This window comes from Rhamphochromis sp. 'chilingali' (assembly GCF_963969265.1).
Source record: "Rhamphochromis sp. 'chilingali' genome assembly, chromosome: 8".
Taxonomy (NCBI): Eukaryota; Metazoa; Chordata; class Actinopteri; order Cichliformes; family Cichlidae; genus Rhamphochromis; species Rhamphochromis sp. 'chilingali'.
In genome coordinates this window covers 1,086,992-1,100,537 of record NC_137935.1, presented here as the reverse complement: position 1 = coordinate 1,100,537, position 13,546 = coordinate 1,086,992, and the positions used below count along the sequence as shown (strand labels likewise).

The 13,546-nt window shown below is 44.9% G+C and overlaps 1 pseudogene across 1 annotated transcript; it reads left to right on the top strand.

Moving 5' to 3' along the window:
• Nucleotides 1-8,678: 8,678 nt before the first annotated feature.
• LOC308401023 (P2Y purinoceptor 14-like) lies at nt 8,679-9,796 on the top strand (annotated as a pseudogene). The gene is made up of 2 exons: nt 8,679-8,995; nt 9,141-9,796. The product of its transcript is annotated as a P2Y purinoceptor 14-like (transcript).
• The last annotated feature ends 3,750 nt before the right edge of the window (nt 9,797-13,546 follow it).

The window sequence follows — 13,546 nt, the reverse complement described above, 5'->3', positions numbered from 1 at the left end:
CATGAACTGTCATATGACTAATGAGATGTATGTGTAACTGCTGTGAGGGGAGGCTTGAGTACAGAGTTGGCTGAGATCAGAGCTTACGAATCGAAGACCCTGTCCGGGCTCCCCTTGCAAGTAAAAACTTGAAGCGCTTTGTGTTTTGCTTTGTTCACAGTCGGACGGTCTCAGAGTCAGCAGCGTCTCTGTAAGACCCCACACTCTATTTGGCAGTTTTGGTTACGCAGAGAACCATCTTTCAGTTTAAAAACTATATTTCTATCTGTAAGCTCGGTTATTTCTGCCTCGGTGTCAAATACGAACATCTGAGGGACTCATCATCTGTTAGCCTGAGTGAAAATCCAGCTCTGTTGAAGTGCCACGGACACCCAGAGAAACTGTGTCAACGGCGGTTTTATTCCATATTCATCCAGCCTGTTTTAAGCGTGGACACTGAAGCCTGCAGAGGCTTTGATGGTGCCCTCATCTCTGAGCACTGGTCACCTGATCCTGGGGTAAATTTGCTGGGACGTCCACTGCAGAGAAGATTCACAGTCATCTTGAATGTTTTCCTCTTGTTAATTCGTGTTAGTTTCTCAGACAGGGCTTGGGGTGGTTGCCTCTTGCTTTTGGGATTGGTGGGGGTCTGAAAGTGAGAGACTAGTTGAGGCTGGTTATCTTGCACCTTTGGGGTCACCTGTGGCATCTGGGTTGTGTTGGTCAGTGCCCTGCTTGGGATTCGGGTTGGTTCGTTGTGCCTTGGCTTCTGCGGTGTGCCGGGCCCTTCTCTCTGGGTGCCCTTACTATGTCTGTGGGACTGGGACGTGCTGACTGGCTCTCCGTGGGGGCTTTGGACACTGGCGCAGACTTTCATGCATGTTTATCACACGGCACCCTGGTGCTCAGCTTCATGGTCTTTGCTACATGTCATTACCAGATGTGCAGCAGATGTGGGCGTCTGTCAGTGAGGTATAACCTGCGTCCTGCAGGTTCAGAGTGTCGAGGCTTTATTCTTCACTTTATAAAACGTTTTTCTCCATTAAAGTTGAAGTTGGGACTTTGTGTTCTTGATGTTTGCATTTCTGGAAAATGAAGCGGCAAACTTTGATCTGATATAAAACAGCTGCACGTTAGAGGTGAGAGATGTGTGGTTGTGTTTCCATGACGAACAGGATGGACCGAGCGGGTCTTATCAGATTCATGCCGGCAGCTTCCTCTCATCGTTTCTGCTGTACGTGAAAACACACACTGAGTTACAGCTGCTGCCTATCATTATGTTAACTCCACAAAAAGCTCTTCCTCACATGTCAATGGGTTTTTTTGGACACCACTCAGACAGCCAGCAATTCAAGGAGAACGTGCGGCTCAACATGTCACTCCTGGTCTGATTGGGGAGGGAACCAGAGAAAACGTGGAACTGGGTGTTAACAGACCTCTCTGCATTGAATCATATCTGTTATTAACCTCTGTCTCTCTTCCACAGCATGTCTTTATCCTGTCTTCCTTCTCTCACCTCAACCAATCACAGCAGATGGCCCCGCCCCTCCCTGAGCCTGGTTCTGCCGGAGGTTTCTTCCTGTTAAAAGGGAGTTTTTCCTTCCCACTGTCGCCAAAGTGCTGCTCATAGGGGGTCATATGATTGTTGGGGTTGTTTGGTCTCTTCCTTACAATATAAAGTACCTGGTGATGGATGCTGTTATTTGGCGATAAATGAATACAATCAAGTTAAGTCAGCTTTATTTATATCGCAAACTTAAAAGACACCAAGTGTCAGCAAAAGAAAGAAGTAAAATAAATGAGGTAAAAAAAAAAAAACTATTACAAAACGTGCATATATATATATACACAGAGACAAACAGCCCCTTACAGTTGTTGCCCGTTGCTTGAACACTATAAAGCCATGCTTAGACTAAAGTAACACAACTTGAAGCTTTTGTTACCATCCCTCAAACACATGTACCCCTACCTTAAACAAAAGCGCTCCACTTCGTTCACAAAATGAATTTTCGTTCACAAAATGAGTGCCATTTGGAAAACACATGTATCCAAAATACAAAACACATCAGGTAATTGCAACCACTCAAATACACACCTGAAGGCACTTACTTGCAAAACCGAACACCAATTAGCCAACTACAAAAAGCCCTCAGTTTAGTCAATTGAAGAACTTTGCAAGCATGGATGGAGGGAGAGGAGGAGGTCGTCGTCGTCGAAGAGGCCATGCACGGACCCCTATTTCTGATGATATAAGAGCAACTTTGGTGGACCATGTCATCAACCACGGCCTGACTATGAGGGAAGCTGGGCAGAGAGTCCACCCACATCGAAGCTGCTTCACAGTGGCATCTGCAATAAGAACATTCAGACTAGAAAGCAGGTCTGTCTTCACCTCTCTGCCTTCTGCTCTACTCAGATGGTTTCATAGTACTGTTCTACAGTATATCACCATATCAAGTGTGCAGGGTACTGCAGGGTGCTAATGCTGCTTTTGCAGCCAAAGTGGTAGTTTCTGTGAAACATAGCACGATTACTTATTTTGAAGTACAGTGTTGTACAGTGGATGATACAGTATATACAGTAAAGTAAGCAAAGCCATGACAGCATGTGGTTGTATTTCTCTAGAATGACTCGAAGACCTTCTGGGGCAGGACGCCAACGCCTGTTCACACAACAGCAGGAACTTGCCGTTGTGGACCTAGTGAGGGCAGACAATGCCATCCGTCTCCACCAGCTACGAAAGCAAATACTTGCAGACAGGCGAGTGTTCAGCAACATAAACCATGTGAGCATCACCACCATCAGACGCATCTTGGGAAAACTCAGTACTACATGGATCCATCCTGAGAGCTACACAGGTACCTGTGTGATGGGTGAGGGTTCTATATGTGTAGCGCTGTAGTGCAGTAATATGTTCTCTTTGTTTTACAGAGAATCTCGGCCATGGATGGAGCTGCACAGCCTCATGAATTCATTTTCATTGATGAAGCTGGATTCGACCTGTGCGAAACAAGATGACGGGGTCGTAATGTAACTGGCCAAAGGGCAATTGTGCACGTCCCAGGGCAGCGCGGGGAAAATATCACATTGTTTCTGCAGCATCATGCAAAACTAGGTCCATACAATAGCCAACATATACTCACATTTCTAGATGCTCTCCATGATATAGTTGTACAGAACAGAGCAGATCAGCCCAGGTTTGTGGTGATATGGGATCATGTCAGTTTCCATCGGGCTGCTCTGGTCCAGGCCTGGTTCTCCAACCACAGCCAACTTGAAGTGGTATACTTGCCCCCTTACTCACCATTTTTACAGTTTTTTCTGAATGCTTAAACCCTAACTGTGATTCCTGTAGCACAATCTCTAAAACTATTCAGACTTATAGCAAAACCACTCACTGAGTTTGCAAAACTAAAAGCACAAAAACTGCTTTGCACTCAGTTTGCAAGTTTGTAACACACACTTTGCAAAACTGTAGGCACAATTCACTGCACAACACTCAATTATCAAATTTCCAACACACTCCTAGCAAAAGTATACACATGTATGGCTATCATTAACTCTAATTTGCCAACTGTCTGGCACACTTTCACATGTGAAAACTTTTCTAGATAATTAGTTCACTTTGCAATCAGCCTAAGCACTATAATACAGGTAAGCTGTGTGTGCGGAGTACAATGGAGGGAGCAGGAAGAGTGAGAAGTAGAGGAGGCCGAGGAAGAGGACGTGGAGGTGAAGAAGTAGGATGAAGAGGACGACAAGGACAAGGAGGAGCAAGAGGAAGACGAGGAGGGGGGAGAGGAAGATGAGGAGGGGGGAGAGGAAGGGTAGGAAGAGTAAGAAATAGAATTGCTGATGACATCAGAGCTACAATAGTGGACCATGTAATCAACCGTGGAATGACCCTGAGGGTAGCTGGCCAACGGGTCCAGCCTAACTCGAGCCGCTACACTGTAGCAAGCACCATAAGGACATCTTGAAATGAGAATCGGTTAGTACAGTCACTTCGCACAAAGATCTGTAGCACTGCCATATGCCAATGAGAAACACACCAATACCATTGATGTAGAAATACTGAAATTGTTACTTTACAGAATTGCTAGATGACCAGATGCTGGGGCAGAGGAAGCATGTTCACTGCAGACCAAGTAACCCATATAGTCATTATGGCGATTGCAAATAATCCTATACTTGGAAATAAACACTTGTGTTTGTTTTGATGTGTTTGAATAAACACCAGTACTTGAAGTTTGGATCCCTCTATGCTTATGGATCTATGACAGAAGTATGAGCTCAAACTGACATAGCCTACCTTGTGCACAGAGAAAGCAAAAGCCAGATGTGTTTTGTATTCATACCATCAGTGTGCAGTTGGCGCATTGTGTGCTTAGTAGATGATGGCTTGTGTGTACTGTTTGATACGGAAACACCATTTTTACGAAGGTGTGAAGAGTTAATCTAGCTGTGTTTGCTTTTGCAAGAGAACTACAATGTTTTGATGATTGGGTGACAGGTTTTCTTATTTGTGTGAAGAGTTTTGCAAAATTAGCAAATAGTTACAAAAAATGTGCTTAAGCAATCAGAAGAAACTGTAAACCCTATAGAGGAATTTGTTCGGCTTGGAGACGGCGTGTATATGACCACATGCCCGCATGCCTCTTCTGCAGGCAATGGAACAGGCCTGCGGCGACAGTCAGGTGACAGCAATCCATGGATGGTTTCGACATGCAAGAGGATATTTTCCCCGGTGCCCAGCGGGAGAAGACACTGCTTGCGATGTCGATGAGGTCCTGTGGCCAGACCCCAACAGACGGTGGGATCCATGAGCCCACGTATGCACAATTGTCATGATTTTTTGTGTTTACAGTATTGTCAAGAGATTTATTCTAAATGACACTGTTCAGCTGAGAGTCTAAGAGTGAAGACACACACACACGCTGCAGGTTTTACATGCAAGGGCAGTCACAGAGCGCTCACACGAGAGTGGGGGCCCTGTGATCAGCGCTCTGTTCTTGCACTAGTCTTTATATACAAAAATAATACAGCAGTGAATACGTCTGTTCATAGACGGAGGAATGTTAGTGCGTATGCAGGTGTATCTGTGTGTGTGATTCTGAAGGACGCGGCCCCTCTTCCTGGTAGGGAGCGAAGAGAAGAGTGTCCAGCTCTCCTCTTCCTGCTACGGAGTGAAACTGCTTGTTAAGCTCTTATCTAGCAGGTACTGCTCCTTCCCTGCATTTAGGTTTTGACAGCAGAGTTTCAGTTTGGCACAGATGTGAACGGTATATTTCCCAGTGTTGTGTCATGTTTACTTGTGTTTAGAGTTTTGGCACAATGAGCGAAGTTTTGCAAAATGTGTTCAAGCAACGGGCAAAAACTGTAAATACAAGTAGCGCAGACTCACACTTTATAATGGTTATAATGGTAAAATCTCTGGGTCAAAGGGAGTCTGAACAAAATGTCCTGAAGTAGATGTTTGAATCAGTAGTAGGATAATACGAACATGATTTAATCTTTTTAAACAACAGATATTTTTCCTGTAAAAATTTGAACACGACAGTTGATCTTCAAATTTCCAAAGAGGAAGAATTTTTAAAAGAGGGAAGACTGGTCTCAGAGCAGCGTTGGAGAAAACCCCGTCACCTCTCGATTATAACTGGGAGAGTGGATCCAGTAAAAGCATCTGAAATTCAATCAAATTGAATTTATTGGGCATGGAGCTCAGAAAATCCTGAGAGATGTATTGATATATTTATGATTCAGGTATTTTAATTTAGGTAAGAAAACTACTGAATCATTCCAGTCTGACTGCTTAAAAGCAGCTTCCTACATTAACTTTGACATAAACCCGTCTGTGATCATCTGTTAAAGCAGCCGACTCTGGTTGTGAAACGAGAATCACAATAACTGATCATTTAATTTATTTTTTACCCAAAAACAAAGAAACATTGCATTTAAATGAGGTTTCATCAGACTTACATTTGAAACGGAATAAAGAAATAGTGCCAAAATGTTCGAATTAAGTTTTAATTAAAAGTAATATTAATTAAGTATCAATCAAACCAGATGGGGACATCTTTGACCCCTGAGGACCACAGCTGTGTGGAAATCAGGAGGACATTATGAGGGTTAAGTCGCCGTCTTCCATGTGTTATATTCTTTCAATCTGTCTCTCAGTGTCAAGTTTGCATCTTTGTGATTTGTCTCCTGTTTTATTTTGATAGTCCCAGTCCTATGTCACTGTTTTCAGTTTTACTTCCCCCTGTCTCGTTAGCCCTAATTTCTCCCAGCTGTGCCTCCCTCCTGTTTCCCATTCGCTGATTAGGTCTCTGTGTATTTAAGCCAGGGGTGGGCAACTCCAGACCTGCAGGGTTGGTGTCCTGCCGGTTTTAAATGGATCCTTGAACCAACACAGCAGTAGTGATGGGCAGATGAAGCTCCATGAAGCACTGAAGCTTTTCTTCCAGTTGGTTCATCCCAGTGCGAAGCTTCTTGAAGCTTCATTTGCTCTAGCAGGACACCTACTGGACGTAAAAATAATAGCTGGCATGAATTTGAAGAGTGTGGCATTTTGCACACAGCCTGTAAATGTCAACAACAAAAGGAGTGTGTAAAACATGTATATTGTAGTGATGGCAGCATACTGTGTATATTTATACTGGCAGTATGGGAAATGATTATTTGGAAATGCTTGAAATGGAAATGATCATTTCCTGTGAGGTGAGGTGTGGTTGGGGTGTGGACAGTAGTTGTGCTTTTGTAACGTTGAGGTATGGACAGCTACACACTGAGGCTTTGAGCCTCAGTCCTGCCTGTTCACATTTTATTCTGTAAAAACTGCATTTTCACTGCTTTTATAACCTTTAGTGGGGAGAACATAGCTAGGATTTAATGATTTAACAAATCTTTTGAATCCTTTGTCCTCCACAATGCTAAATGGCTGGGAGTCCTCAATCACCATGGTAACCAGGTCTTCATCTATTGGAGATTGTTCTCCTGAGGAAAGACAATAAAGACAAAGCACAAATATAAATATCACACACGTAACTTATTACTGTTGTGTTGGGCTCTTTTAATAAAACTCCTCGTTTAGGCGATAACGTGGAACACCACCATCTTTATTTCCAGCTTACTCTCCCTATCAAAACATAGCATCACTTCCTGTCTAGAAGGGTAAGTACTGCCGCCTAGTGGCGCATGATATTCACCAATATAGATTACACCACATCCCCCTTACTGAAGTTAGACTGGTACATTCTTTTGTTCTTCAAACAAAACATAACTGCATATAGTTTTTTCATTACAGGCATACCCCAGCATTTCAGGAAACATAAAGTCAGTATTGTCATAAACACTTTTTCTTCTTTTCAACCTGTAACAGAATAAACATTTTTTTCCTTCAACATGCTACCCTCAAAACCACAACTCAGCATTTGAAACACACTTTTCTGTTTTCAAACAATCAGCTTCACAGATCAAGTCTTTTCGGTTTAATCACCTCCCTACCCGACCGGGTTCTAACCACACCTGGTGTATGGGGTGCGCTTGGCTCAGAAACTGTCTCGGTAGGAGTAGCTTGAATCTGTGTGGCTTCGGTTTGAGCCTCTGTTTGTGGGATCGGCACAAGATGACTGCGGTTCCTTCTAATTGTCCCTTGGGGCCCACTGATGACGTACGATCGTGGAGTCGGGTGGACTGCTGTCACTGTGCCCTGTGCTCTTGCATCCGTGATCCAGACTGGTTGTCCTGGCAACAGTTTATCCAGTTCTCTTGTTCTATGTCTCTTGTTAAAACTTTCGGTTTGTCTCAGCCGTTTCTCTCTCTCCGAACAACTAACCTGCTGAAAATCAGGCAGACAGGGCTGTAAGGTTTCAGGAAGCATTGGCAAGGTAGTACGAAGCCTGCGCCCCATGAGAAGTTGAGCCGGGCTGTAGCCATTTGCCAGTGCTGTTGTTCTGTATGCCAGCAACGCCTTGTATGGATCGCTAGCTTTTTTGAGGAGATTCTTGACGGTCTGGACGCCTCTCTCCGCTTCGCCGTTGCTCTGCGGGTACCAAGATAAAACAGCATCGAATCACCTAAAAACAACTGAAATAAAAATAAAAACCAACATCTCACGTGGTGTCAAAGGTCAGGGTAAAGAGGCGGGTTTTCAAGAGTGACTTAAAAACAGGTAAAGAACTGGCCTGTCTGATCTCTAAAGGAAGCTGGTTCCACAGTTTGGAGCTGCTACAGCAAAAGCACGATCACGAAGTTTACGCCCAGTCCTGGGTACATGCAGGAGCACTGATCAGCTGACCTGAGAGAGCAGGTGGGTGTATGAGGCTGTAGCAGCTCAGAGAGATACGATGGGGCGAGGCCACGGAGAGCTTTAAAAGTAAATAAAAGAATTTTAAAATGAATCCTAAAAGAAATGGGCAGCCAGTGACGTGAAGCTAAAACAGGGGAAATGTGCTCAAACTTTTGAGTGCCTGTTAAAAGATGAGCTGCTGCATTTTGCTCCCTCTGTAGATGAGTAATATATAATGCACTGACCCCAATATAAAGTGCATTACAGTAATCCAGCTGGGTGCTAACAAAGGCGTTAACAAACCAAGTCCCACACGAGTGGGCAGTGTGCTTCATGTCCTCCGGCCTAGTCAGAGATGGTACGTTGACCAGCAGATCAAACTCAGTCAGAGATCTTCATTTTTCTGTGGATGAATGGTGTAAGGGTACCAAACTCTCGTCCTGAGCCTGGTCTCTCTCCTCCTCAGGTGGGTTTACTTCTCAACAGCTTCACCATGAAGTTTTACTTCTGCCGAGCTCATCGTCGGGTATCCAGCAGCCTGACGGTCTACCTGAGGAACCTGACGGCCGCTGACTTCCTGCTCTGTCTCAGCCTACCCATCCGCATCACCAACTACGCCAGCGTGTCCGTCACCATCCATGTGCTCTACTGCAGCATCGGGGCTTCTGCACTCTTCCTCAACATGTACGCCAGCATCCTCTTCATGGGGTACATCGCTGCCAACAGGTAGTAAACCTTTAGTGACATCAGACTGTGGTCTCGGCGGTTCTGTCACCAGATTAATGGCCGTAAACACCAATGCACGTCTTCTGCATCTTACAACAAGCATCACTGTGACCGCTTATTGAAATTCTTTATTGCATATCTTCAGGTATCTGAGAATTGTTCATCCTTCAGGAACTCACGTCCTACAGACGGTACGAGCCGCCCACATCATCTCCGGGGTCACCTGGGTATTCCTCCTGATCCCTGCGATCGTTTACATCATCCTCTTTGTCATCGCCCAGAATCTGACCTCTAACTCCACCCACTGTGATTTCCAGGTCAGCCTGCTGGATACAATAGTCCACGTCAGTGCAATCATCATCTTTATGTTGGTCCTCGTATCCCTGGTCTTCTTCTACCACAGCACCTCCCGCAGGGTGTTGCAGGCACAGCAGAGGCAGCTGGCCTCCTCGGGCTCCAGAAAGTTAGTGAAGTCTCGCAGGAACATTTTAGTGCTGGTCAGCATCTTCTGTGTTTGCTTCGTCCCGTATCACCTGGTTCGGCTCCTCTATACTTTTCAGTGGAACTGCTCTGTGGAGCAGGTGCTATACAACCTGAAGGAAGCGACGACAATAGTGTCAGTTCTCAACATCTGTCTGGATCCGCTCGTTTACTTTTTCCTTTCTAAGGCTTTTCGGGCCCAGGTGAGGCGGAGGACGCTGTCCAGAAGGAAACGGCCTGACATCCGACAAATGAACAAGGAAAGCGAGAGCAGCGAGGAGGCAGCTGAGCAGCAGCAACGAGCCTAACAGTGAACTGTAAAGAAACAACCTGTTATAACACACTCAGATTTGCTCTTTGTTTTTAACCTCAAACACTCGACGTGGTGCCAGCGACCAGTGTCTGAAAGACTGATTCAAACTTTCAAAAGAACCAAGAGGATGTTTTATTTTAAAGGATACATGAAAGGAGATTATGTCCTTATTGCTTTTGCTTTTTATAATATAATACCTGCAGGTTTTCTAAATGGTAGTTTATAGTTTTATTTCATTTTGTTTTGCTTTTAGAAAACATTTAAAGTTCATAAGGTCACGTGTGGACCGAATCCTCCCTCCAGTAATCCTGAGCTGCTGCTTCTTCGTTCACTTTGTGTTCACACAGCAGCACTGTACATATTAAACCCTCTGTTTGCACACAGCTCTGTGTGCGCTGCGTCTTTTGTCTTAGTTGTGGCACGTCTGTGCTGAGACTGTGAGAACAAACAGGAAATAGGTCAGAGTGGAAGTGTGTGTGTGTGTGTGTGTGTGTGTGTGTGTGTGTGTGTGTGTGTGTGTGTGTGTGTGTGTGTGTGTGTGTGTGTGTGTGTGTGTGTGTGTGTGTGAGGAGTGATTGGATTCGTTCCAGTTTTGAAGCATTTAAAGGCCCTCGTGTCAGAGATTTTCACTGATCGATGAATTCCACAAACTCCCAGCATGCAGTGCAGCGCTGTAGTGGCTGATAGTGACAGGAGGGACAGCTATGAAACCAGAACATTCAAATTAAGTCTCAGATCAAATCAGTTCTGTTCAGCTCGAGTTAACCAGCTGACTGACGACAGGTAATGTAGCCCTGTTTAAAACCCTGAGGAACAACGTGCAGGTCAATCAGATCCAGTTTGGGGTCCACATTCATAGATCAGGCTAAAGTTTCCCTTCAGCAGGGAGGATGAAATGTTGCCGAGACAGTTTTCAGTGAGTGATTTTGCATCAAAAAGAGATGGTGTGAGATTACGTTAGTCCCAGTGAGAGGCTTTTAAAACCAAGTGTAAGAGTGCCATCTATTTACCACAAACTCACGCAACTCCTCTGAGTTTTCTGTGGTTGCTTTTTGTTGCCTCTAGCTGTGAAAACAAACAGGAAATAAGTCGGTGTGGCCAGAGAGAGTGTGTGTTCGTGCGTGCAGCGTTCTCATCCTAGCATCTTTCACGCTGCTGGATTTTCTTCTTAGTAAAAACGAATTTTTTAAGGACTCAGTGACCTCAAAGCAGCAGGCTCAGCACCACAGCTGCCTGCAGCCTTCACACAGATGGAAAGTTGTGATCACGATGACTGTTGACGGCTCAGAATGTGGGAGTCCTGCTGCGGTGCGCACGTGTGAACAGCCTCACGCTCCAACAGGCTAACCGGGGAAGTTTATCCTCTGTTAGAATACGAAGATGGAGTCAGCCAAGTTTCCTCCTTCTCTACTTTAAATGGTAAATGGCCTGCATTTGTATAGCGCTTTTCTAGTCCATAGGACCCCAAAGCGCTTTACACTACATTCAGTCATTCACCCATTCACACTTTACCGGTCTGGGATCCAGTGAGCACGCTCAGGAAGCTCTCTGAAGAATGGCCTCAGGACTATGTACAACTATAAGACTCGACATACCTTTTAATGTAATTTCCTACAATGAGACCAAACCCTTTAGCAGGAAATGAGTAATGTACATCAACATAAAAGGCAGCACAGTAAAGGGGAGCAGGTACCGCCCACTCTTACCAGAAAGAAAACACTTGCTTTGTCAAAGCAGAAATACAGAATGTCACAGCAGACCAACAGCTCTCAGGTTTTCCAGTTTTTCTCCCAAAAACCTCATTAACCAAAAGTCACTCCGGGACCGTGTGTAAAGCTCCATGAATTGAGGTCGCCCTAAATGGTGACTCGCACACAGCATGCAGCAGTGGCTGCAGGAGCCACACATGCACTCCCACAAATGTTGCTCAGGAGTGGGAGAAACAGAGGGGAGAGAGACAGCAGCTTCAATAGAGCCCAGACGGTGAGTGGATGTGGATGGGTAGCCGCAACATGGGGAACATTATTCTTATTATTAATGAACTTATTTATTTATTGAACTAGATTCTAATTATTGGGTGCTGGGAAAGTTTTGATGTTTTACAGGTCAAAACGATCGTGGCTCAAGAGTTGGCAGCTCGTCTTGTGATCGGAAGGTTGCCGGTTCGAGCCCCGGTTGGGACAGTCTCGGTCGTTGTGTCCTTGGGCAAGATGCTTCACCTACTGCCGATGGTGCGATATGGCAGCCTGGCTTCTGTCAGTCTGCCCCAGGGCAGCTGTGGCTACACCTGTAGCTGCCTCCACCAGTGTGGGAGTGAATGAATAGTGGAATTGTAAAGTGCTTTCAGGGTCTCAAAAAGCCATTATTAAAATGTTCATCCATTTATTTTACATTTTCAATACAGAAGAAAATATTTCTGCATGAAATGCTGTCAACACACTGTACAAGTCAAAGTTTAGTGAAGAAAGCGCCACCTCTTGGTGACACGCTGTAATTGCATTATTAGACACTCAGTGCCACTTTATTAGGTACAATTTGCCAGCACCCAGTTTGACCTTCTTTTCCTCCTGTTCATGGCACCAATTTAAGAAGTTCCTGCAAACACTTTAGTCGTGATGCCGTCACAGTTGCTGCACACATGTCGGCTGTATTCATGACTCTCCCATTCCAGCACATCCCAGAGGGGCTCTGCTGGATTGAAATCTGGTGACTATGGAGGTCACTGTAGTACAGAGAAGTCATGATCAGCCCTGCGACAAACTGGCGACCTGTCCAGGTTCAGCCTGCCTCTCACAGCTGGAATAGGCTTATAACCAGTAGGTGGGAAAATCCCAGCAGGTCAGCAGTTTCTGAAAGACTCCTTCAAGTTATTTAAATCACCGTTCTTCTCCATCCTGCTCAGTTTAAACTTCAGCAGGTCATCATCATGTCTGCTGCCACGATGCAGCCGAACAGGCACACCGCACGGATGGATGAGTTTTCCTTTCTGCTGGAAGGTGGAAATAAATAAATGTTGCGATCCTGCACACGCTCAGATCAGAAACAGAGGAAGACACCGGCTGTTGAGGCCTGGAGCTCCTGATCTACATGACTGTTGAAGTCGAACACTACAAAGATGGTGTCTGGTCTGAAACAGGCAGAATTCAGATACAACTCTGAGGGGCAGACGGATGATGGACACCAGGATCAGATACTCTGCTTTAAGTACGTGAACATGAATGAAGAGATGGTAAAAAAGCAGTGTTGCTGTTAAAGGAAAAAATAAGTGACAGGTGCAGGAAGCAGACATTGATTCAGGCCCCGCCTCCAACACTTCTGTGTTATTAACAGGTGTGATCACATCTGGAACTCGTACAAACTGGTTTTAATCTGGTTCTGGTTCCTGCTGGTCCACATCACTGTGCTGTTTGTCAAAGCTGGGACTTGGAGCTGCATTTCCTGATGTTTCTGTGGCTTTAAAGGCTTCAGTCAGCTGCTCCCTGATATCAGCAGGTGCTTCTCTACTGGAACTGAATCTATAAACACAACTTTACTCCTCACAGTACCCATATATGGAACAACAGGTATATGCGTTTGTGTAGGAAATCTGTGTACGTGGATGAATGGAGATCTAAAGGGATTTGGGCTGTAGCTCATTTTATGAGTGAGAATGAGGTCTTATTAAAACATGAGACGTTTTGTGAGAAATTTGATGTACTGCTAAGAGATATAAATCCCTGATGAAAGCCATCCCAGTCTCTTTGAGATCAATGATAAAA